We start from the raw sequence: 27,185 nt of genomic DNA on the forward strand, positions 1-27,185 counted from the left end.
TCTGTTCCATAGTCCCCTTGAAAGTCAGTTGTACAATCACATTCAAAACCAATAAATGTTGAAACCTTAAATGCAGGTAAGTAAGGCAAGGCTGCCCCCTCCCTATGAATGTCCAGGTTTCCTGTTGTTGATGCCTACAAAAGTTTTAATGACAGTCACAGGATAAACATATACATCTAACATGAATACCTGTATAGGAAGGAGTGTATATTGCTACCTTCTCTTTTCTGTTTTGTGTAAATAATGTGTCTCTAAGATATTCAAAGACAACTTGGAATCTGCACTTTCAGGCTCAAACAAGAGATAAAAATCTTTACTATTACTTAGATTTTTAAAACTTTAGGGACTATTTAGGTGAAATATCATTTGTGAAGTAGATTTGAAAATGGAACCCATTGTCACTGACCTTTTACATTATGAGCAAATCAGATAATGAATTGTCCTGGAGGGGACAGAAAGACATTCCCTGGAGCCTCTTAGAAGAGATGATTGTCAAATAGAAAGTTTACAGGCCACTTGAGGACCCTTTGTTTCTGCCACACTGAGAGCTCTGTGCTCTACTGCTAATGAAACAGTAAACCTGTTCATTTATTCATTCATTAATTCATGCCTTTGTTAATTTCTTCTCTCCTTGAACCTCCTCCTAATGGCTAAAACAGGCATTCATCACTAGGCAATTTGGATGATTTAGGCTCTTATGTCACAATTGAGAAGAAAATTTATTGCTCAGCTTTGTTATCCTAGAGGTTTTCATGTTCTTAAAAAACACAACGGGGTTGAAATTTTTTATAGAGAAATTGCGATGAAGAGAAAAGAAGAGTAAGAAAGTCGGGTGAAACCCTGGATGAGATTAGTACTAAGATTCATACCATGAAGAAATGATTTATTTTGAAGCTACTGCTGGTGGCATTTGGTGGGGATTTTTTTCCCTTTAATTCTTACGAAAATTAGACCTGACTGACCTGATAGTGCCTCATTGCTTAGATTTATTAGCATGAAGGTAAGATTTTTCATCCCTGCAGCTTCCCCAGTTTCTGCAAAGATGTTGAGAGAATATCTGAAGTGCATTCTTGTCTTCAGGGTGACAGGGTGGATCAGTTAACTCATGTCTTTGGAGTTCTATAGGAATGGTGCATACTTGTCAGTCATTATAACTACTGAAGTCTTCACCCATCCTATTAGATAAACTGGTAGCTTAGCAGGAGATTAGCATATATTCTTGTTGATTACAACCTAAGGATGAGCAGTTGTGGGATTCTACATGGTGGGTACAGCACTGCAGACCAACTCTCTGGTGGCTGCTGCTTGTGATAACCTGAACAGTGAGCAGAGGTTTTTTCCCCTGGGGTCGTGTCTCACCACACTGAAGAATAAGCTCCAGGGACCAGAAAATTTAAGCAAAGGTGTGGAAAATGTATTACAAGCAGATTCAGACTCCCCTCATGGGGAGGAGGACCCAATAATGGGCTGCCCGTGAAGCCTTGTAGTCCAGGGGTATATATTTGCTACAAGTCTGCTCTATATCTACCTGTGTGGCCACTTGATTGATTCCCTCATTGTTATTGCCCAGCAGTGGACCTGAACTTTCTCTTTTCTTTGTTCCTATGCGTCAGTACACCTTGTTGCTGCAGGCTCTCCCTTGGCTTCCCATGCCTCCCACTCTGTGTCCAAAAACATTCCATTATTTCAGCATGGTTGGTTTCTGTGATTAGGCTTGCTCAAGCTACTGTGTCTGCCCTGCCTTTGTTTCCCATTGGACCCCTGCCCTGTGTGCCTGTGTTTCAAGTTAATTTCTCTCACTTGCATTAGGTGAGAGTCAGCCTGCATGCAGACAGATGTATGCTCTGAACCAGACCCTGTGTGATAATGCTTTCCTTTTCTTGTGTCCCCTGGACTTAGAAACAGCAGAACATTTTCTATATAGAGTTGACAGAGATACACTAATCTCTGCTTTTCTCCTGTATTCTCTTGGCATGCTGCCCAGGAGGAAATGGGGGGTGAGGGTGGGGTGGGGGGAGACAGCAGTTAACCTTGGCCCTGTTTCCCATAAAGAAACAAGGTTGGAACCTGCCTGTGGTAAGAGAGCTTCCAAGACCTTCAAACACCCAGCACCTACTAAACCCAAAGCAAATATTTCACAGCTTAGTTAACTTCATTTTAAAAGAGTAACAATAACTTAATTTCACTAAATATATTTATTTAGCCTTATAGGGTATGCTAAAAGCTTTCCTATTGATACTGACATGTGAGGAAATTAAAAATGAGGGTGAGGTAATAGAATTGCACCTTGCTGAGTTATAAGAGCACTTTGTGGGAAGCCAGAGTTGGGCGAAAGGCCATAGCATCCAGTTGCCCTTCTGCCCCTTTCTCTCAGGAGTTACTTTAGCTGGTTTAATCCTTAAAGCCATATAGTAGTTGGGACTAAAATATAGTTCACTGCCTGCCTAAGCCAGGGATTTTAATTACTATGAGGATAAGAAACCTACACAAAGAGGCCAAGGCTAGAGATTTATTGGAAAGTTCTGGGTCCCATAGGTCTCTTGTCCTCTAGAATGGAAGTACTTAAAGCTGTATAATGAAATCAACAGGTTCTTCTCTCCTTCCCTGCTCTTCAGGGGCTGTCTCATCATGGCTCTGCTCCTTCCCGCTGGTCTTCAGCATTAATTTTCAGTTTCACTTCTGGTTTTTTGAACCAGGAAAGTGTTGCTGGAAGAAATAGGATTCTTCCATGGTATGGTGGGAAATGCATTTCAAGGATACATGCTTTTAGGGGTTTGAGGTGCTGTGACAAGATTTATTGGAGGGGCACACAGGACATAGATACCCCTGAAGAGGATGCCACACTTCCTCATCCATGACCAGGTGGCTCAGCTCCAAATTGCGGCAGATGTCCATCCTCTGTGGCCACAGGCCCACACTTGTCCCCACTGAGCTCAGGAGGAGGGTTGTGGTCCAGAGATGCTCTGCCATTAACTCCAGCATTAGCATCTGAAACTTCTGTAGTCTAGCTTAGTCTCCTTCCTCTCTGGCCCACTTTCCATGCTGTGCTTTGGCCTGCCACTGCAGTTACTACACTCAGGCCTTTGAGGCTGAATGGAGAGAGAGTGCCGCCCTCTGTCTTTGTTAAGCTTTGATTATTTTTCTTTGGACTGGGGAGAGAGCAGGCTTTCTTTGAAACTGTCCAATGTCTTTCCTGGATTTTCTGGGGTTTTGTGCCCTTATCCTACCTGTTCTTTTTCTCATATTTTCCCAGGCTAGACTCCTCCCTTTATGGTCACTATTTTGGCTCCTACTGCGAATGCCTCATAGTTTTGCCTCCTCATCTGGCTTCTGCTGAGCATGTCTCAGCTGTGGGATGGCCTATTGTTCCTTGGATAGATCGGAAAGCCAATCTTTCCTGTCCACTCAGATGCTTGGAATGACTGTGAAGCTGCTCCTTCCTAGTTAATCTTGCTTAATGTCTGATTTTATATGCTATCTTCATTTGTTAATAACCCACTAGCTGCCTATACTAACAGAAGTAACTGTCCTAAACTTGACTCTGCATCACCTTTTCATTAAGTCCCAACACTGGCTAATTTTGTCTCTTATATTTAGTTCCGATTTTGGAGAGGGGATTAATTTTGATTGGATCCATCGGTGACTGGCTTAGTTCCTTTGGAGTCAGATGTTCACCCTTAACATAATCAGTTGTGACTCAGAGGTGACAGGAGAAAGAGGCCCAGGGCTTTGGCCTGAGCCATTATTTTTCTTACTCTGTAAGCTCCTCTGCTTAAAACCTCCAGTGATTCCCCATCTTGCTCAAAGGAAGCCACAAAGAAAGCCCTTTCATGCCCCTAGGGCCCCAGCAGGATCAGGCCTCATTTTCATCTCAACTCAGCTGTCATCACTACCCCCTCTGGTCATTCTGCTCCAGCCACTATGGCACCCAGACACATGCTACCTCAGGACTTTGGCACTTGACACCTGCCTGGAATTCTCTTTCCCAGATATGCATAGGGTACCTCCTTGCCTTCCTTCAAGTCTTTGCTCAGAGAGCATATCAGTGGAGCCATGGTATTTTGAACTGTAACTTCCCTTCTCCTTCCTTCCTCCTCATTTCCTTCCTATAATTTCTTGCTTTGTTTTTCTCCAGAGCACTTATCACCAATTAATTCTTTAGGTTTTACTCATTATTTTATTTATTTTGTCTTTAACCTCTATGCTTAATGATTTTCTATCTTTTTGTCTTTTTTGTTTTGGTTTACTGCAATATGACCAGCATCTAGAAAACATCCTGATACATAATAAATGTTCAATAAATATTTATTAAATGTGCAAAGTAAGCATGGTAATAACTACCTACTGGCTGAAGTAAATAAAGATAATGTTGATGTGCCTCACACTTTTTCTGAAACATAAGGAACATTCCGAAGCTATTTAATAGAGTCTTCCTCTTCGCTAGTAGTGGTTTAAACTCATATTCTGCTGTTTCACTGGTTAAGTTAGTAAGATGAGCTTTCTGAAGGGAGGGTGGCAAAGTCTTTAGCTGTGGGGACATTACTCAGACAGTGCCCTTACTGACTGTTGCTAACAAGGTTGGTTCTATCTGCATAGCTGTGGTGAAGGTGATGGGTGATGGGATGGAGAGAGGAAGTTAGTAACAGACGGAGTTAGGCATAAACAAGAGGGAAATCAAGAAGAAATGGAGGTGGCAAAGTGAGAACTAACAAGACGAGGAGATATATTAACCTTTTTATTATTTTTTATTATATTTATAGTTTTATTAAAATACAGTTCACATACCATATAATGCATCCATTTAACATGAACACTTCAGTGGTTTTTAATATATGGTACAACCATCCACAACCTAATTTCAGAATATTTTTATCACCTTGTAAATTTACCCCTAATCCTTAGGCAGTTACTCTTTATTCCCAATCCCCACCCCAGAACTGGGTAGCTACTAATTTAGTTCCTATCTCTGTAGATTTGCCTACTCTGGACCGTTCATATAAATGGATTCATTAATATGTGATCTTTTATGATTGGCTTCTTTTCATTTACCAAATGTCTTCAAAGTTCATCCACATTTTAACATATACAATATTTCATTCATTTTTATTTCCAAATAATATTCCATTGTATAGGTATACACATTTTGTTTATTGATTGATGAACATTCGAGTTGTTTCTGCTTTTTAGCCATTACAGATAATGTTTTTGTGACCATCTGTGCACACATTTTTGAGTGTGCATATCTCATGGTATACACCTAGGAATGGAATTGCTAGGTCAGGTGGTAAATCTATGTTTAACTTTTTGAGCAACAGCCTGACTGTTTTCCAACATGACTGCACCATTTTATATTCCTACGAGAGGCCCAGTGCATGAATTCATGCATGAGTGGGGTCCGGCCGGCCCGCCCCGATGGGAGCCCATCAGGCAAGGCCAGCCATGGGGTCTAATGCTGGAAGCTATAGCTTTCCCCCAGCTGGATCTAATTATACTTTAAGGATGGCCAAAAGAAAACTCATAACAGAACTGTTTTGCATTTCATGTGCCATGAGATGAAGTTGTTTATGTGTTGTTTGCAAATATATATCAAGATGGATGATGGCCCTTTAATGATTTTTGCATTCTTCCCAGGGCTTTGCCCTCAGTTTCCCAATATGATCTTCAGGTCTGCTTGTTTAAAAGTTTTTCTGTTTTTTAATGTGCCTACCCTTCACTGATGCTCCTGGCAGCCTGCGGGTCCTCTTTACTGCCCCTTTTAAAGAGAGATTGAAAGCTCACCTAATTTGCAAGGCACTGCAATTTCACAAAATCTCCACCCAGCCTCTCTACATTCCTCAGCAAAGGGCTGCCATCTCGTTAATGCTTAGGTTGCCTTTTTGGCTAACTTGAAAGGCCTCCTGGGGCTGCGTGCCATGGAGGGAGAATTTCACACCTTGGCTACAATATTAGCAGAGCCCTCTGGAGACTCCGGTTGGGGACAGAGGGACTGATAATTATTTTCTTGTGCTTTCACTAAATGTACATGCACCAGGGAGCCAGGCAGTGATTTAAGGGTGTTGGGGGCCCATTGGTGGCTGGGCCAGCTGGGGGGTGGGGGAGCCAATTGGGGCCCAGATCAAGCTGGTTGGCTGCTGCATTGTGCGTCATAGCCATCGGTCATTCTGGTCGTTCCACCGTAATGGTTGCTGCGCATATATATATATATATATATATATATATATATATATATATATATGGACTAGAGCAGGGGTCCTCAAACTTTTTAAACAGGGGGCCAGTTCACTGTCCCTCAGACTGTTGGAGGGCCGGACTATAGTTTAAAAAAAAAAACTATGAACAAATTCCTATGCGCACTGTGGGCCTGGGACGAGTCGGCTGCTAAGTAGGACAGGCAGCGGCACCCAGCGGGCTGGATAAATGTCCTCGGTGGGCCGCATGTGGCCCGCGGGCCATAGTTTGAGGACCTCTGGACTAGAGGACTGGTGCATGAAATTCATGCACTCGGCGGTGGGGGGGTCCCTCAGCCCAGCCTGCACCCTCTCGTAGTCCGGGAGCCCACGGGGGATGTCCAATTGACGGCTTAGGGGCAGTCAGACATCCTTAGCGCTGCTGCAGAGGTGGGAGAGGCTCCTGCCATCGCTGCTGTGCTCACCAGCCGTGAGCTCAACTTAGGGCTTCTGGCTGAGTGGTGCTCCCCCTGTGGGAGCACTTTGACCACCAGAGGGCAGCTCCTGCATTGAGCGTCTGCCCCCTGGTGGTCAGTGCGCATCATAGCGACCAGTCGTTCCGCAGTTTGGTTGATTTGCATATTAGCCTTTTATTATACTAGTATAGGATTAGCATTGTAAGTTAGGGTTCCAGTTTCTATACATCATATTCTTGTCAACACTTCTTAATGTCTTTTTTATTTTTGCCATTCTGGTGGATATGGAGTGATATCTTGTAGTTTTAATTTATATTTCCCTAATGATTAATGTGGTTTGGGGCCATTTGTGTAACTTCTTTGGAGAAATATCTAATTAGATCCTTTGTATGTTTTAAAGTTTGGGTTGCTTTTATATTATTGAATTCTGAGAGTTCTTTATATGTTCCAGGTCACAAGTCCCTTGTCAGATGTATGATTCACCAGTATTTTCTCCTGTCATTTCAGTTTTATTAACATAAGAAACATTCAAACCTATAAAGAAATTTGGTGAGTTTATTTGAGCCAAATTGTCGACAATTGTCTGAAAGCAGAATCTCAACCTATTGAGACAATGTTCTGAAGAATGGTGGTTTTTCTCCCATTTTTATAAATTGTCACCAAAGGAGGAGATGTAAGTGAGTTACATGAAATCCATTGGTGATAGATTAAGGAGGTGGGAGAAAGCAAAGGGGGTGGCAGGGGGACTTTGGGATTGGATAAACAGTAAAATGATAGACACATGCTTTTTATACATAGGTGGGCATAGGATAGCTAATAGTCAATGATTAACATGATAACAATAATAATGAGAACCCTAACCAGTTTTGCTCAGTGGATAGAGCGTCAGCCTGTGGACTGAAGGTCCCAGGTTCGATTCCAGTCAAGGGTATGTAGCTTGGTAGTGGGCACATCCCCAGTAGGGGGTGTGCAGGAGGCAGCTGATCGATGTTTCTCTCTCATCTATGATTCTAACTCTCTATCCCTCTCCCTTCCTCTCTGTAAAAAATCAATAAAATATATATTTTTAAAAATAATAATAGCCGAAACCGGTTTGGCTCAGTGGATAGAGCGTCGGCCTGCGGACTGAAAGGTCCCAGGTTCGATTCCGGTCAAGGGCATGTACCTTGGTTGGGGGCACATCCCCAGTAGGAGGTGTGCAGGAGGCAGCTGATCGATGTTTCTCTCTCATCGATGTTTCTGGCTCTCTATCCCTCTCCCTTCCTCTCTGTGAAAATCAATAAAATATATTTTAAAAAAATAAAATAAAAATAATAATAGAGAATTTGTGGTCTGTGCCTTGGTGCCATTTGTTGTGCTCTGAGTGGGCTGGAAAAAGGGAAGTTACAAGTTACCCTTATATTCCACAGGTATATTATCTTATAAGCAAAAAGACAGTGGGCTTAGAAAAGATTGAAGTTGATCTTTTTTAGGGAAGATACTAGTGTAGGACATGACTACCCACTATAAACTGCTTATTAATGAAAAGGTTGTAATTTCACACCATCCTTTGTGGTTACTCTAGGTCTCTGAGTTTGCAAGACTGCCACACCAGCCTTCTCTGAATTAGTCAGTTTAGCATGTGGCCCCTTTTCTTCCACAGTTCCTTTCTTTTCTTTTTTTTTTTAATATATCATTTTATTGATTTCAGAGAGGAAGGGAGAAGGAGAGAGAGATAGAAGCATCAATGATGAGAGAGAACCACTGATTGGCTGCCTTCTGCACGCCCCCCACTGGGGATGGAGCCCACAACCCAGGCATGTGCCCTTGACTGGAATCAAACCCAGGACCCTTCAATCCTCAGGCCGATGCTTTATCCACTAAGCCAAACCAGTCAGGACAGTCCACAGTTCCTTTTTGTTGTATGTATGTATGTATATGTATGTATGTATATATGTATGTATTTATTGTCTGAAGTTTTACATATGTCTCCTTTTTTCCCCAATTGACACCCTCCCCTGCCCCCAGCCATTCCCACCCCGGGCAAGCCCCCACAGCCCTAGTCTCTGTGTCCATTGATTATGCTAATGTGCATGCATACAAGTCCTTTGGTTGCTCTCTGACCACCCCTCCCCTACCATTTGTCTCTAGATCGATCTTGTTCATCAAATTATGTTGATCATTATATCCCACATATGAGTGAGATCATGTGATAGTTATCTTTCTCCGACTGGCTTATTTCGCTTACCATAATGCTCGCCAGTTCCATCCATGCTGTTTCAAATGGTAAGAATTCCTTCTTTTTTAAAGCAGCGTAGTATTCCATTGTGTAGATGTACCATAGTTTTTTAATCCACTCTTCTGCTGATGGGCACTTAAACTGTTTCCAAGTCTTAGCTATTGTAAATGGTGCTGCTATGAACATAGGGGTACATATATCCTTTCTGATTGATGTTTCTGGTTTCTTGGGATATAGTCCTAGGAGTGGGATTACTGAGGCAAATGGGAGTTCCATTTTTAACGTTTTGAGGAAATGTCATACTGTTACTGTTTTCCACAGTGGCTGCACCAGTCTGCAGTCCCACCAGCAGTGAAGGAGGGTTCCTTTTTCTGCAGATCCTCGCCAGCACTTGTTGTTTGTTGATTTGTTGATGATAGCCATTCTGACAGGTGTGAGATGGTATCTCATTGTCATTTTGATTTGCATCTCTCGAATGATTAGTGACTCTGAGCATGTTTTCATATGTCTCTCGGCCTTCTGTATGTCCTCTTTTGAAAAGTGTCTATTTAGATCCTTTGCCCATTTTTTGATTGGATCATTTATCTTCCTTTTGTTAAGTTGTATGAGTTCTCTGTAAATTTTGGAGCTTAAGCCCTTATTAGAAATATCATTGGCAAACATGTTCTCCCATGCAGTGGGCTTTCTTGTTGTTTTGTAGATGGTTTATTTTGCTGTGCAGAAGCTTTTTATTTTTATGTAGTCCCATTTCTTTCTTTTCTCCTTAGTCTCCATTGCCCTAGGAGCTGTGTCTGTTCTGTTCTATTGGTCTATATGTCTGTTCCTATGCCAGTACCAGGCAGTTTTGAGAACAGTGGCTTGGTAATATAGCTTGATATCTGGTATTGTGATCCCTCCAACTTTGATCTTCTTTATCAGTATTGCTGTGGCTATTTGGGGTCTTTTTTTATTCCATATGAATTTTTGGAGAGTTTGTTCTAGATCTTTGAAATATGCCACTTGTATTTTAATGGGCATTGCATTGACTCTGTAGATTGCTTTGGGTAGTATGGACATTTTAATGATGTTGATTTTACCAATCCAAGAACATGGTATGTTCTTCCATTTGTTTATGTCTTCCTCTATCTCTTTTTTCAATGTCCTGTAGTTTGCCGAGTACAGGTCTTATACGTCCTTAGTTAAGTTTATTTCTCGGTATCTTAATTTTTTTTTTTTGGTGCAGTGGTAAATGGGATTGTTTTTTTTTTGTTTGTTTCTCTTTCGGTGAGTTCATTATTGGTGTATAAAAGGGCCATAGCTTTCTGGGTGTTAATTTTGTATCCTACATTGCCAGATTCATTTAATAGGCCTAGCAGTTTTTTGATGTAGTCCTTAGGGTTTTCTATGTATAGTATGTCATCTGCAAATAAGGACATTTTTACTTCTTCTTTTCCAATTTGGATGCCTTTTATTTCTTCTTCTTGTCTGTTAGCTATGGCTAGCACTTCCAGTACTATATCGAACAGGAATGGTGAAAGTGGGCATCCCTGTCTTGTTGCTGTTCCTAGGGGAAATGAATTTAGTTTTTGCCCATTGAGTATGATGTTGGCTGTAGGTTTGTCATATAGGGCTTTAATTATGTTGAGGTATGACCCCTCTATTCCCACTTTGCTGACAGTATTTATCAAGAAAGGGTGTTGGATTTTGTCAAATGCTTTTTCTGCAATTGATATGATTATGTGATTATTGTCTCTTAGTTTGTTTATGTGATGTGTCACATTTATTGATTTGTGGATATTGTACCATCCTTGCATCCCTGGAATAAATCCCACTTGGTCATGATTTATGATCTTTCTAATGTAATGCTAGATCCGATTTGCTAGAATTTTGTTGAGGATTGTATGTTCATCAAGGGTATTGGCCTGTAGTTCTCTTTTTTTGTGGTGTCTTTATCTAGTTTTGGGATTAGGGTAATTAGAGGATTTGTCCAGTGGTGTTAGTGTGGGGTATTAAAGTCCCCAGCTATGATGTATTGTTGTCAGTCTCTCCCTTGATATCTTCCAAAAGTTTTTTTTTTATGTATTCGGGTGCTCCTGTATTGGGTGCATATATGTTTACCAGAGTTAAATCTTCTTGTTGAATTGCTCCCTTTCGTATTATGAAGTGGCCTTCCTTGTCTCTTATTATGGCCTTCACGTTGAGGTCTAATTTGTCAGATATAAGTATTGCTACCCCAGCTTTTTTTTTTCATTTCCATTCTCCTGAAAAACCTCTTTCCATCCCTTCACCATCAGTCTAAGTGAGCCCTTTGTCCTGAGGTGGGTTTCCAGTAGACAGAAGATATATGGGTCATGTTTTCTTACCCACTCAGCTACCCTATGTCTTTTGATTGGGGCATTTAATCCATTTATATTTTAAGTTATTATTGATAGGTACTTGTTTGTCACTATTTTTATTCTTTATGCCTGTGTTCCTTCTTCCTATGTCTTCTTTTTACAGCAGACCCTTTAGTATCTCTTGCATTGCTGGTTTAGTGGTAATAAACTCCCTTAGTCCTTTTTTGTCTGTGAAGCTCCTGATTTCACCCTCAATTTTTATTGATAGCCTTGCTGGGTACAGTATTCTTGGATTCAGACCCTTCCTTTGCATGACTTTGTATATTTCATTCCATTCCCTTTTGGCCCTGATGTGTTTCTGTTGAGAAATCAGTTGCTAGTCTGATAGGGGATCCTTTGTAGGTAACTTTCTGTCTCTCTCTGGCCACTTTTAAGATTCTTACTTTGTCATTGGTGTTTACCAATTTAATTATAATGTGTCTTGGTGTCGGTCTTTTTGGGTTCATCTTGTTTGGGACTCTGAGCTTCTTGGACTTGTATGAGTTTTTTCTTCCCTATATCAGGGAAGTTTTCTGTCATTATTTCTTCAAACAGGTTTTCTACTCCTTGCTCAGTTTCCTCTCCTTCTGGCACCCCTATTATGTGGATGTTGTTTCATTTTGTGTTGTCCCAAAGTTCCCTTAGGCCAGCCGTGGGCAAACTACGGCCCGCGGGCTGGATCCGGCCCGTTCGGCTGTTCTATCCGGCCCGCGGAGCCAAAAGAGCGGAGGGTTCTCTTGCTCTCCCCTCTGCTCCTTTACTTTGAATTTATATTAGTTCACACAAACACTCCATCCATGCTTTTGTTCCAGCCCTCCAGTCCAGTTTAAGAACCTATTGTGGCCCTCAAGTCAAAAAGTTTGCCCACCCCTGCCTTAGGCTCTCCTCCTGTTTTTTAAGTTTTTTTTCTAGATGCTGCTTTGCTGGGGTATTTTTTCCTACCTTGTCTTCTAGCTCACTGATGCAGTCCTCTGCTTCTTCTAGTCTACTGTTGATGCTTTCTATTGAGTTGTTTATTGCAGCCATGTCATTTTTTATTTCTTCTTGGTTCTTCTTCATTTCTTCTTGGTTCATACACATGTTGTTGAATTTGTCCTCCATCCTTTTCAACGACCTTATTATCATTGCTCTGAATTTTTTCTCTGTCATATTGCTTGTTTGCATTTCATTTACTTCCTTTTCTGGTGATTTCTCCTGTCCTGCGTTGACTTAAAGGCACAAAATACAACAAGACACAATGCACAGGGCACCAAACACAAATGTATTCATGATACTAATAACCCCAAATAAAGGTGACCACCAGAGAAAAGAGAGTTAGGGGATAGAAAAGAGTACAAATATGATATTGAGAAAAGGAAAGAATGTAAAAGAGAAAAGAAAGAGAAGCAATAAGAAGGGGGAGAAAATATAATTATATGGGGAGAAAACGCCAATAAAACAACAAATCCAAAAATGCAAACTACAAACAACAACTAATACAAAATATGTCGACTACAAACCCCCAAACAACAAACACCCAGATGAATCTGAGGAAGTAGAGCTTACTTCCAGAATGTAAGGTCAAGGAATTGAATGAATGGGGAAATAGCCACAATTCATTATAGAGCAGGAAGAAAGAGAATGAGTGTATAAGAAGAAAAGTAAAAAACTAAATACAAATATATATATATATATATATATATATATATATATATATTAAAGTATATATACACAAGAAAATTTATATATATAAAACTTTCCTCCTTCTTTAACCTATATATTCGTTCACTATTGGAAAAGGAGAATAGGGAGTAGATAGGTCTGAGTTTGTGATTGGAATTAGTAAAGCTGTTAGTAGAACAGGAGAACCAGCGAGGAGAGGAAAAACAGAAGATAAGGAAAAAGAAACAAACAGGCAATTAAAACCAAACTAATCAACAATGAAACAAAGAACACCAACACAGATAGAAGGAAAAAGTAAAAAAAAAAAAAAGAAAAAAAATTTGGATAGGGAAGAAAGAAGAGAGAAGTGTATATCGACTTGGAGCAGGGAGCAGAAGTTAGATATATGAGTAAGATCAATTTTTGACAGGGATTAAAGAGAAAGGCTAGAGAAAAACTAAAGCAGGGACAGAGTAAGAGAAACAGGACAAAAGACGAAAGTGAGGAAGAGAGTGTTGGCATAAAGGAAAAATTGAGATAGAGTAAAATAATGCTAAAGGGAAAATAAAAATAGAATGTAGAACACTAATCCCAAAATAAAATAAAATAAAATAAAATAGAAAACTCTAAAAAAGATAAAATAATAGTAGTAATAATAACAATTAAAAATAAAAATATAATGTAAAAGGTAAAATCAAGTGATAAAAAAATTTAGTTTCTCAAGTAAAATAAAAAATAAAAATGTGATGTAGTGAACATCGTTCACTTCCTGTACTGTTTTGCTTGGCAGGTCTGTTTTCTGTCAGATAGACAGCACAATATTGAAGTTCCCTGCGCTCCACCGCTCCTCTGTTTCATAAGCCACAACCCTGTTTTCAAGCAATGGGGATCTCTTTGTTTCTCAGCCTGCATTTAGTTGTACTTACACAAGAGTCAGTTTCTGATACAACCCCTGGGTGGCAGTGTTTCTGTATTGATATCTGGTGCTAAAAGGCCCCTCCCCTACCCAGTGTTTAGATTGCTTTCCCTGCAGCACTCAATACTGGGTTGAGGGGATAGACTACCCTAGAGCTGGTTTTCTGCTCATCTCTCCCCACTCTGATCCCCTCCCCACTCTGATCCCCAGGTTCAACAAAAACAGCTTTCCCCTGCAGTCTCAGTGAGTGTTTTTTAATTGGAAGATCCTATGTACTAGACTTAGCAATCAAAAGCAAAGATTTAAAAAGAAAAAGAGGAAAAAAAAAAACACCACAGGATGCATGCAGACTCACGTTTTTCCCCTGGCACTCCACAGCCGGTACACTGTTCGAACTTAAGGCTGCCTTTCTGGGCCCAGCCCTGCTGTGGGTTAATTTCTGTAGTCCCCTTTTGCCAGGAGCCTGTGGACCCCCTTCCACATTCAAGGGCTACATTAACCCTAACAGCCGCGGATTTTGTAGGGCACAGTCTTCCTCTGAGACTCTGTTTCCTACTATGCATGTTTCACACACATTTCTCCCTCCAGCCTGGATCCCAGATCTCACCTTTCCCTAGGCGATATCTGACCTTTCCGTCCATGGGTCTATGGATTACCTCACCAGCTATGTTTAATTCACAAATTCTGGGTGGATGTAATTGATGTAATCGATTCAGCTTTTCCTTCTATCTGCTCTTTGAGAAGGTGCAGGGCTCATCCACATATTCGCGCCCCTTTGTCTCTTCCTAGAGACTTTCTAGGCGCCCACGGTCAGAGAGCCTGGAGTCTTAGTGTTCCTGGGTTTGCAACTGAGGCAGCTTGTCCCTGGGGTTTGTGGTTGTAGGGTCCGGGAGGTATCCGAGGTCTCCCCAGTTGAAGGTAAGGCTGGGCTTCACATTACGCCACTCTCCCCTTCAAGATGGCACCGTCTCTGTGGCAGAGCTGGCCGCTCCGGGTGAGATTTCAGCCGCAGTAGGGGCTTCCCGGCCAGGGGAGCCCCGTCTGGCAGTCCCCAACAATTCCTTGGAATATAGCTGTCTCTCACTCACAGATACAGACATTCTCCACAGATACACACACACTCCTTTCGTTCTTTCACTCACATACTATCTTGTAGCCTGTTGTTGCTTTGGCAGCCATCTTGGATCTCCCACAATTTCTTAATAGTATCATTTGCAACATGGGTTTTCATTTTCATGAAGTGTAATTTATAAACTATTTAATTTTATCACTTGTGCTTTTGGTGTTATAGCTAAGAAACTATTGCATAACCCAAGGTCATGTGATTTACTCATTTTTTCTTATAGGCCTTGTATAATTTTAGCTCTTACATTTAGGTTTACTATCTACTTTGAGCTATATAATTTTTTGTGAGATTGGACTCCAAGTTCATAATTTTGCATGTATTGCCCCAACACCATTTTTTTTTGGAAAGACTATTTTTTTTCTCTTTGAATTATCACCCTTATCAAAAATCAATTGGCCATAAATGGGAAAATTTATTTCTACACTTTCAATTTTATTCCATTGATCTATATGTCTATCCTTATGTCATAGTTAGAAAGAAGGAGAGCCCCAAAACCAGTAGTCCTGGTAGAACCCAAAGAATACTCGGAAGCCAGACAGCAAAGCAAATATCTTTAGTTCTGCAGAAGCGTGCACTCCAACACAGGGTCTGGCAAGCACACACACTGAATGGGAAGTCCACTCGGGTTTTATCCCTGACAGACCTCGTGGTCTGTTCCTCACTCTTGATTGGTCAGAGCTTAGGTTTACATTCTTGCACAATTGGCTAATTCAAAGGACAGGGAGGGATTGACATTTGCAATTTCAAAATGGCGGCTGCTTAAAACTTCCTTCTTTGACAGAAAATGTTACTTGTTCTCACAATTTCCCTCTTTTTACATTTAACTGATTTCACTCTTCAAACTCAGTCAGCATTAGCTGACTTTCATGCTCTGCAGTGTTTAGGAGAAGGAGATTATTTTGCTGTTTGGTCAATGCAGTTTCAATTAACCTTTGGTTAAGACCTCTCATGCATGGGATGATATAACATCCCATCACTGTAACTCCTAACCCGATTATCAAAGAGGTGAATATGGATACCTTCATTCCTTTTCACTTTCCGAACCATTGCTCTATTAAATCAGGGAAAGGATCCTCAATTCCAGAATTCTCAGCTAACTTATAAACTAAAGTTGTTAATCCCTGTAGGGCCTTAGTAATGGTTCCATCTGGAGCTGTGTTGTCAGGGATGAATGTACAACGTTGGCCCCCCAACATTACACATACTCCTCCTTTTTCTGCTAGAATCATATCCAAGGCCATCCTGCTGATAGCATCTAGTTGTTTAGCTATACCTTTAACTTCATCTTGAGTATAGTTAACCTTTGTTGGTTATAATAAATATAATTAATCCAGTCCACATTCTTGTTTATAGTGGACCACCAAAACAAGACAGTTTCAAACCCAGAAGTAATTTGATTTTTAGCCTTAAACTCATTTGGTACCCCTCTAGGAATCTATGTATATATGGGCATCAAAGGAGCCCCGGACTCTCTCTTCTTCCTAGTCTTGTCTATTGAGAAAGGCTAATGGTATGCCAAAGTGAATGGGATAATCAATTGTATCAGCGCACAAGTTCCACTCCAATTGCTGAGCAAGGCCGCAGTACTGGTCCCTCGCAATACCACCAGACATCAGCAATGGGTATGGACAGTGCAGTATGATTGGCTTCTGAGGATACTTGGCTATTTATCCATCCAGATAAATTTCCCATAAACTCTGAGTACTGTCCCCCCCAACCCCCACCACCACCACCTTGAGAGGCAGGAGGTGTAGTTTACGTTTGAAGACGGGGGCCAGATCATTTTGGGGGACCTTTGCTCTTTACCTCTGTTGGATGGGAACAATAGGGAGAGAGTCTTAGAGGAAGAGTTTCCCCAGGCGGTTTCCTCCTGATACAGGGCAAGCACACATTCCATCCTATTACTGTCTGAGGTCTATCTGAATGGAAACAGGAGCACTTGGGCCTCTAGCCTTCCTGCCGCTCAAGTGTAACAGTCACTTTTATTTAGGGCGCATACAGAATATTTATTCCACCCAGGCATTCGTGTCCTTATGTCCTACTTTGATGTCGTTGGGTGAGTCTACCAATCTCGGAGCAAACCTCTCTTGGGGATCTTGTTCTGTGATATCTCTTCTAAATCTAGTTCTAGCCAATCTTTTGGCCTACATGCTGAAATATCCAAGTCATTCAAGTTATCTATAGTTAAGAGCAGGGATTACATCGTAAGTTCTGGCAAGCATAGGGAGGGTATATCTCTACACAGATGTAGTCTAGCCTTTAGGTGACTAAAGTTTTTACCTGCTGGTCGGTGTACAGCCGTCCAGCCCTGGTATTCGGTGGTCCACCATACATCATTCCAGGTAGGACAAAGGGGATAGACCATTCGCTCCCAGTGAAATATCAGGACACATGTAAATGAAGCAGGCCTATAGCTGCCTTTGATGGTTGAGATCTCCACATGATATAACTTGGCAGGCATCAAAGTGAAGGATTATGGGCTTATTGCCCTTGGTTACATTAATCAATAACTGGGTAAGCATGATCCAGATTGTACACATTTTCCCAGCCCACATTGTAAGCCCCTGCAGTTTGCCAAAGCCTTAAAGCAAATAGAACCCAGTACATGATGACTATTAAGACAGTTTACCGTTTCTTTAGTTTTAATTTTAAGGGTCTGTGTCCTGGTATGGCTGTCCAAGTTGAGATGTCTCTAATTGTAGAGGCTGGTGGTACACCCTTAATCCGAGTGTGATGGGTGCAACCTTGTTCTGCCGTCCGAACAGCAGTTTCAGTGGTAAGCAAGACAAGGTAGAATCCTTCCCAGGAAGGTTCCAACTTGTTTTCCTTCCAATTCTTGATTAGAACGTAATCTCTCAGTCGGTGGTGATGAACCGAAAACTCAGGAGGGCTTTGGACTAGGAGGCCTTTTAACCTGAGAGGGATTAGAGCTTAAGAAATTGATCTTGTGCTCGCTTCAGCAGCACATATACTAAAATTGGAATGATAAAGAAAGGAAGGAAGGAAGAAATAAAGAAATAAAGAAAAAGAAAGGAGGGAGGGCGGGAAGGGAGAGGAGAGGAGATTGGTCTTTACTCTCCATTGTAGGAAGATCTTGAGGCATTCCAGGGCCTATTGGAATGACCTAAAGCCAATTCTAGTTCAAGAAAGTTTCTTTTTATTTATTTTTTGAACATTTTTATTGATTTCACAGAGGAAGGGAGAAGGGAAAGAGGGAAACATCAATGATGAGAGAGAATCATTGATTGGCTGCCCCCTGCACGCCCCCCACTGGGGATGGAGCCTGCAACCTGGGCATGTGCCCTTGATCAGAATCGAACCCAGGACCATTCAGTCCTCAGGCCAACACCCTATCCACTGAGCCAAACCAAGTAGAGCAAGAAAATGTTTCTTAAAATTCATGTGCAATTGGCTAATTCAAAGGACAGGGAGGGGTTTACATTTGCGGTTTCAAAGTTGCAGTTGCCAAGTCATGCAAGTCAAAATGATGGCTGCTTAAAAATCCCTTCTTTAACAGAAAAGAGTATTTGGTTATTCTCACAATTTTCACAGTACCACACTATCTTGATTACCATAGCTTTGTAGTTGAAATCAGAAAGTATGATTCTCCCAACTTTGCTCTTCACTTCCAAGATTATTTCGGCTATTCTGTGGCCCTTGCATTTCCAGATGAATTTTAAAATCAGCTTGTCAGTTTCTGCAAAACAAAGAAAGAAAATCAACTGGGATTTTGATAGGGCTTGCATTGAATAGACTTGGTCAGGATTTTAGTCTTAACAATACTACGCCTCTCATCCATGAATTCAGGGTGACTTTCCATTTACTTAGATTTTTTTCAATTTCTTTCAACAGTTTTTATAGTTTTCAGTATACAACCCTTACACTTTTTAAAATTAAATTTATTCCTAGTTATTTAATTCAGTGTCATGCTATTACTAAATGGAGTTGTTTAAAAATATATTTTTATTGATTTCAGAGAGAAAGGTAGAGGGAAGAGAGATAGAAACATCAGTGATGAGAGAGAATCATTGATCAGCTGCCTCCTGCATGCCCATGCTGGGGATCGAACCTGCAACTCAGGCATATGCCCTGACTGGGAACCGTAACCTCCTGGTTCATGGGTCGGCACTCAACCACTGAGCTACATTGGCTGGGCTGGAATAGTTTTCTTAATTTCATTTGCAAATTGTTCATTGCTAGTGTATGGGAATACAATTTATTTTTATTGATAGATCTTGTATTCTTCCACATTGCTCAACTCATTTTAGTTATATTAGTTTTTTGCTAGATTCCTTAGAATTTTATTTATACAAGATCGTGTTATCTGCAAATAGAGATAGTTTCACCTCTTTCTTTCCAATCTGGATGCCTTTATTTCTTTTTCTTGCCTAATTGCCTAGAACCTCTAGCATAGTGTTGAATAGAAGTGGTGAGAGTGCTTTGTCTTGTTCTTGATCTTAGAGGGTAAACTTTCAGTCTTTTTTTATTTCTATTTTTTTTATTGTTTAAAGTATTACAAATAGTAGTATATATGTCTCCTTTTTTCCCCCCATTGACCTTCCCCCAGCCTCCCCTATCCCCAAACCCCAGTGTCAGTCTTTCTCCATTAAATATGATGTTGTGAGTTTTTCATAGATGCCCTTTGTCAAATTGAGGAAGTTTCCTTCTGTTCCTAATTTGTGGGGTGATTTTTATCTTGAAAGAATGTTGTATTCTAGCAAATGCTTTTTCTGCATCTATTTTGATTGAATTTGTGGATTTTGTCCTTTATTCTATTGATAAGTTAAATCAACCTTGTGTTCCTGAGATAAATTATCCCACTTGGTCATGGTGTATAATTGTTTTTATATGTTGCTGAACTTGGTTTGCTAGTATTTTGTTGAGGGTTTTGCATTTGTATTTGTAAGGTTTGGTTTTTCTTGTGATACCTGTGGTTTTGGAATCAGCATAATGTTGGCTTCATAGAATGAATTGGGAAGTGTTTTTTCCAGTTTTGTTTTGTGTGTTTTTTTCTGAAGAATTTGGGAAGGATTGGTTTTAAATCTTATTTAAATGTTTGGTAGATTTCACCACTGAAGCCACCTTAGCCAGGATTTTTCTTTGTTGGAAATTTTCATATTACCAAATCAGTCTCTTTGCTTATTTTAGGTCTATTCCAATTACCTATTTATTCTTGAGTGAGTTTGTGTCATTCTAGGAATTGGTCCATTTCATCTAAGTTAAACAGTTTGCTGGCATACACTGTTCATAGTGTTCCCTTTTAATTTTTTTTTTTTATTTCTGTGAAGTCTATTGTAATACCCCTTTTGTTTCTGATTTTACTAATTTTAATCTAATCTCTATATTCTTTGTTGTTCTCGCTAAATGACAAATTTATTGAATTTTCTGTTTTTTTTATTTATAGTGGAACCTTGGTTCTTCGTTATGGAAGGCTGTTCAAGAAGTGATTTGTTCGAAAACCTAATATTTTCCCATTAGAAATTATGTAAATTGAATTAATCTGTTCCAGACCTCTAAAGGATTCCCTATTTTAAGCTTTGTTATATACAGTACATGTCTAATGCACTGTTTAATCTATAAACAAACACTTCTTTTCTTAAATTTATGGAACCACCTCCTACTAGCCTTAAAGGAATCACTTTTAGCATTCAGGGATGTCTTGCAGGTCAGCATGCAGCATCTTTGCCTGTTCTTATATCACTGCCTCCGAAATGGCTGTCACTGCCTAACTTGCTTTTTGTTTATCTAAATCAACAACAGTTTTTCTTCCTCTTAAGTTTTCTGTGATCATTGTTTCTTTCATACCCTTAGCAACATTAGGACTCTTGATGGCCTCTTTATGATTTAAAAATGTGCTAATCCTAGATTTCACCAGCAACAATAGCATCCTCTCCCTTGTTTGTTGCCTGAGAGATGCTTTTTGTCATGCTGAGATATTAGCTTGAAAGGGCTGTCAGTCGAAAACTGAAGTTTGCTTCCACAACCCAGACATTTTTTCTGTGAACAATTTGGTTGAGAACCGAATTGTTCAAGTTGATCAAGATGGGAGATGTTCAACAAATGAAGTTTGACTCTATTTGCATTTTACTCTGTTAATTCCTTTTTTTTTTTTTTTTTTTTGTACTTGCTTTAGGTTTAGTTTGCTCTTTTTCTTCTAGTTGCTTAAGGTGGAACGTTAGGTTATTGATTTAAGAGCCTTTTTTTTTTTTTAATGCAGGAATTTATAGAATAAACTTCCCTCTAAGTTTTAGCTGCATTGTCCATAAGTTTGGGTAGTTTTCATTTTCTTTGTTAATCCTCACCCGAGGGTATTTTTGTCCATTGAGTTTTAGACAGCATGAAAGGGAGGGGAGAGACAGAGAAACATTGATGTGAGAGAGACACATCAATTGGTTGTCTCCCGCATACACCCCAACCAGGGCCAGGGATTGAGCCTGCAACCAAGGTACATGCTTTGGGTCAGAATTGATCCCACCACCCTTCAATCTGTGGACCAACACTCTAATCTCTAAAGCAAACCAACCAGGGCTAGTTTTCATTTTATAGATGTATTTAAGAAACTTTTTAAAAATTAAATTTTGAGGGGGATAATATTGCTTAATAACATAAATTTTAGGTGTACAGCTTTATAATACAACATCTGATCATCCAAAGTCTAGTCTCCTTCCATCAGCATACATTTTATTTTAGATTTACAGAAAAATTGTGAAGATAATACAGAGTTCCCATATACATCACACCCATTTATTATTAACATCCTATCTAATAAAAGAGAAACATGCAAATTGACCATACCTCCACTACGCCCACAAGCCACGCCCACAAGCCAATCAGGAGCGAGTATGCAAATTAACCCAACAAATATGGCAGCAGCCACAGAGCTGGAGCAAGCAGGAGGCTTGAGTTGCCCCCAGTGATGGAGGAAGTCAAGCTTCCCGCCTGCCCTGGCCGGCCCTGGCCTCCGCTCAAGGCTACAAAGTTTCAATTATAGAAGATAAATAAATCCCAACAAAAATGGCAGCAGCCACGGAGCTGGAGAGAGCAGGAGGCTTGGGTTGACCCCGGTGATGGAGGAAGCCAAGCTTCCTGGCTGGCCCTGGCCTCCGCTCAAGGCTACAAAATTTCAATTATAGAAGATAAATAAATCCCAGATCCCAGGGCCTCCACTTGGGTCGCTGGGGGTGTGGCTGGCCTGCAAACCACCACAGGCTTCTCACCCAGGCTGCCCCACGCCCCAAGGGAACCCCCACCCTGATCCGGACACCCTTCAGGGCAAACGAGCCAGCCCCCACCCATGCACCAGGCCTCTAGCCTATCTAATGAAAGAGTAATATGCAAATTGACCATCACTCCAACACACAAGATGGCTGTCCCCATGTGGTCAAAAATGGCTGCCCCCATGTGGACACAAGATGGCTAGCAGGAGAGGGCAGTTAGGGGGGACCCAGGCCTGCAGGGGAGAGCAGATGGGGGGGACCAGGCCTGCAGGGGAGGGCAGTTGGGGGGGACCAGGCCTGCAGGGGAGGGCAGTTGGGGGGGACCAGGCCTGCAAGGGAGGGCAGTTAGGGGGGACCCAGGCCTGCAGGGGAGAGCAGATTGGGGGGACCAGGCCTGCAGGGGAGGGCAGTTAGGGGTGACCAGGCCTGCAGGGGAGGGCAGTTAGGGGCATTCAGGCTGGCAGGGGAGCAGTTAGGCATCAATCAGGCTGGAGTGATTAGGGGGTGATCAGGCTGGCAGGCAGAAGCGGTTAGGGGCAATCAGGAAGGCAGGCAGGGGAGCGGTTGGGAGCCAGCAGTCCTGGATTGTGATAGGGATGTCTGACTGCCCATTTAGGCCTGATCCTACCGGTCCCAGATTGGAGAGGGTGCAGGCTGGGCTGAGGGACACCCCTCCCCCATGCACGAATTTTGTGCACTGGGCTTCTAGTTTATAATATAACATTACATTATATTATAACATCTATAATGTTATTATTAACATCTTACATTCTTTTTATATATTCGTTACAATTAATGAACTGATAGTGAAGCATTATTATTAACTAAAGTTCATGCTTTATCTAGATTTCCATAATTTTTACCCATTGTCCTTTTTCTGTTGTTCCAAGATCCCATCCAGGATGCCACATTACATTTAGTTTTCATGTCTTCTTAGGCTCCTCTTGGCTATGATAATTTCTCAGGCTTTGCTTGTTTTTAATTATCTTGATAGTTTTGAAGACTTTGTGTCAGTTATTTGGTAGAATGTCCCTAAGTTGGTATTTGTCTGATGTTTTTCTCATGATTGGGCTGGGATTGTATATATTGGGGGAAGAAAACTATACAGGTAAAGTTCCATTTTCACCATATTTTATCAAAGGTACATACTGTCAACAAGATTTATCCTGTTGACAGTAACCTTGATCACCTGATTGAGGTCATGTTTGTTCAGTTCATCCACTATAAAGTTACTCTTTTTTCACTTTCTGTGCTTCATTCTTTGAAGGAAGTGATTATCTGCAGCCCACTTAAGGAGTGGGGAGGTAGGCTCTATCTCCTTAGATGATGTAGTGCTTGTACTTCCTATATCTGTAGATGAGGAATAACAATCATGATCAGCTGAGTGGGTTCCAGCATGTGTGGCCTTGGCAGGGTTCAGACACTGCTCACTTAGCCCCTAGATTGAAGCCTAAAAGTGCCTATCAGAGCCTGGTACTCTGATGATAATGTGACCTGTGGAATGCATTAGTTCTGACCTGAAGACTGCCTTTTTGGGCCACTTTAATCGTTTCTAAGGAAGTCAAATGACATCTGTTCAGTGATGAATCTGAGATGTGCAGTTAGGGCTAACAGACTCTCCTCCTGTGGTTTTTTGTCCTACGAAGTTTGAAGAATAAAATTTATGGACTAAAAGATTTTAAATAAAAATGTGGAAGGAAAAAAAACTTCTGACGGACACACTCCTAGGAACAAACTGGAATTACAAATAAAATGCGGAAAAACTTCTTGAATAATCAACAGGAGAATTCCTGGAGAGAAGCGTGGTATCTGAGGACCAGAAATGGAGACCACATAGAGACTGGTAGGAGGGGCAGAGACATGAAGGGGCTGACCGGGTGCCCACAGACAGCAACTGAAGATCTGGAGAGATACCTCAGCGAGAAGGGTTGCCATTAAGAACTCTGGGCCCCCAGAACAGAGCACCAGAACTGAGAAGGATACACACATCTGGCTGTGAAAAGCAGCAGGGTTGCTATTGTGTGCCGGGGAGCGACAATACTGATGGCCAAGAGACAGCTGTAAATTCAGGCTTCCTCTTAATGGGCCAATGCACAAAATTTCTTTTTTTTTTTTTTTAATATATTTTATTGATTTTTTACAGAGAGCAAGGGAGAGGGATAGAGAGTTAGAAACATCAATGAGAGAGAAACATCGATCAGCTGCCTTTTGCACATTCCCTTCTGGGGATGTGCCCGCAACCAAGGTACATGCCCTTGACCAGAATCGAACCTGGGACCTTTCAGTCCACAGGCCAACGCTCTATCCACTGAGCCAAACCGGTTAGGGCCCAATGCACAAAATTGCTTGTGGAGCCACCCACCTTGTGCTCCAGCAGAGGGAGGGCAGAATGGACTGAAGCTGTGAGCAGAAGCCAAGACTGGGGACTCGGAGGTTAGAGTTGAGAAAGCAGACACCACTGGTTTCCTATGCTGAGTCATTCCCTCACCCAGCAGAGGAGATCTTCCCCCACAGAGACATTTGCTAAATAGGTAGCCTTGCCTGGGGGGAAGACAATTGACCCATCTATTGGAAAACATCTTGCCCTGAGGCCACTTCAGACACTAAAAATAACCATTAGCCTCCTTGGAGAAGTAACTGCCCCACCCTATTGAAAAAAAAACTCTCCACACATGAGGACAGTTCCCTGGGGGGCAATTCAAGTCAGAATCCTATCAGTTTGTAGGCAGAGGTAGTCTCTGGAGGCTTTGAGTCTTTGCGTGATCTCATTAGTCAGAAACAGCCTTTAACATTGTCCTACACTAGAAATTGAGAGGTGTAGAGGTTCTACCTACTACATAGTCACAAAGCTAAACTAACAGCCAAAATGAGGACACAAAGAAACAACTCCCAAATGAAAGGACTAGAGAATTCCCCAGAAGAAGAGATAAATGAAGTAGAGATAAGAAATTTATCTGAAACAGAGTTCAGATGAATGATGGTAAAGATGCTCAGCAGTATGAATAAAAATAGTAAATATGAAAACAGAAATAAAGACTGACATAGCACAAATAAAGAACACATTGAAAGGAATATACACCAGATTACGGGAAGCTGAGGATCATGTCAGTGAATTAGAAGAAAGGGTTTTTAAAAATCACTAAAGCAGAGAACTAAAAGGAAAAAAAACCACACAATTAAAAACAGGAGAACAGCTTAAGGGAGCTGTGGAACAACGTGAAACATAGAAATATTAGAATAACAGGTGTGCCAGAAGAGGCAGAAAAAAAGAAAGGATTATTGGACATGTTTGAAGAAATAATGGCAGAAAACATCCCTAACCTGGTAAAGGAAAGGGTCACACAAGTTCAGGAGGCACAGAGAACCACAAGCGACAAGAACCCAAACAGGCCCACGCCCAGACACATCATAATTAAAATGCCAAAATTAAAGACAGAGATAAGCTTAAAGGCAGCAAGAGAAAAGCAATTTATTAGCTCCCATAAGGCTTACACCTTATTTCTCGTCAGAAACTCTACAGGACAGAAGCAAATGGCATGAAGTACTCAAGGTAATGGAAAGCAAGGATCTGAAACAGGGATTACTGTATCCAGCAAGGCTATCATTCAAAACAGAGTCAAATAAAGTGCCTCCAGGATTTTTTTAAAAAAAAAGGCTAAAATAGTACATTACCACCAGGTGAGCATTACAAGAAATGCTAAAGGGACTGCTGTAATAAGAAGAAATAGAGAAACCTAGGAAAACAGAATTAAAATAGCAATAAATAAGTACCTATCAATAATAACCTTAAATGTGAATGGATTAAATGCTTCAATCAAAAGGTGTAGAATAGCTGAATGGATACATGAACATGACCCAACTATATGCTGTCTACAAGAGACCCACCTCAGAACAAAAGACACATACAGGATGAGAGTGAAGGGATGGAAAAATTTTTTCCATGCAAATGGAAAAGGATAAAAAGCTGGAGTAGCAATACTCATATCCAACAAAATAGATTTCAAAATGAAGGCCATCACAAGAGACAACAAAGTTCATGACATAATACTAAAGGGATCAATCCAATAAGAGGATATAACCCAGGTAAACATATATGCACCCAATATAGGAGCACCTAAATACATAAAAAAAAACTTCTAGAGGAATTCAATGTAGTGATAGACAACAATACAGTCATAGTAGGGAACTTGAACACCCCACTGACTTCACTGGTTAGATCTTCCAGACAAACACTTAACAAGGAAACAGTGACTCTAAAGGACACACTGGATCAGATCTATTTAATTGACATTTATTGAACATTTCACTCCAAAGCAGCAGAATATATATGCACATGGATCATTCACAAAGATAGATCACATGTTAGGACACAAAACAAGTATTCACAAGTTCAAGAAGATTGAAATCATATCAAGCATCTCAGATCACAGTAAAATGAAATTAGAAATCAACTACAGTAAAAACACCCAAAAACATTGAAACACATGGGAGGCTAAATAGCATGTTATTAAACAACTAGAGGCTCGGTGCATGAAATTTGTGTGCTCAGAGGGTGGGGGGTGGGGGGTCCCTCAGCCCGGATTGCAAGAGGGCACAGGCCAGGTCAAAGGAGCCCACCAGTGCACGATCAGATCTGGGGAGGGATGTGGGAGGGCTCCAGGACATGTCCAGCCCATCTTGCTCAGTCCCAATTGGCTGGACCCCAGCAGCAAGCTAACCTGTCAGAGTGTCTGCCCCCTGGTGGTCATCAATACACGTCATAGCGAGAGGTTAAGCAGCTTTAGCATATCAGCATATTATGCATTGATGAGTTGAATGGTTGACCAGACCACTGGGCATTTAGCATATTAGGCTTTTATTTTATAGAATGAATGGGTTACCAATGAGATCAATAGGAAATAAAATACTTCCTGAGAATGAACACACAACAACCCAAAATCTCTGTAAAATAGCAAAAGCAGTCCTGAGAGGGAAGTTCATAGCACTACAGACATACTTCAAAAAAGAGGAAAAATCAACAATATACTATTTAACCCTGCAACCTAACAAACTAGAAAGAGAACAAGAAAA

The 27,185-nt window shown here is 41.0% G+C and overlaps 1 protein-coding gene across 3 annotated transcripts in view; it reads left to right on the forward strand.

The window, feature by feature from the left end:
- CCNY (cyclin Y) overlaps positions 1 to 27,185 on the forward strand; it is a gene marked incomplete at its 5' end in the record, with an annotated part of 221,320 nt that overhangs the window by 162,459 nt on the left and 31,676 nt on the right. The window lies entirely within an intron of this gene.

This window comes from Plecotus auritus (genome assembly GCF_963455305.1).
Source record: "Plecotus auritus genome assembly, chromosome: 1".
NCBI lineage: Eukaryota > Metazoa > Chordata > Mammalia > Chiroptera > Vespertilionidae > Plecotus > Plecotus auritus.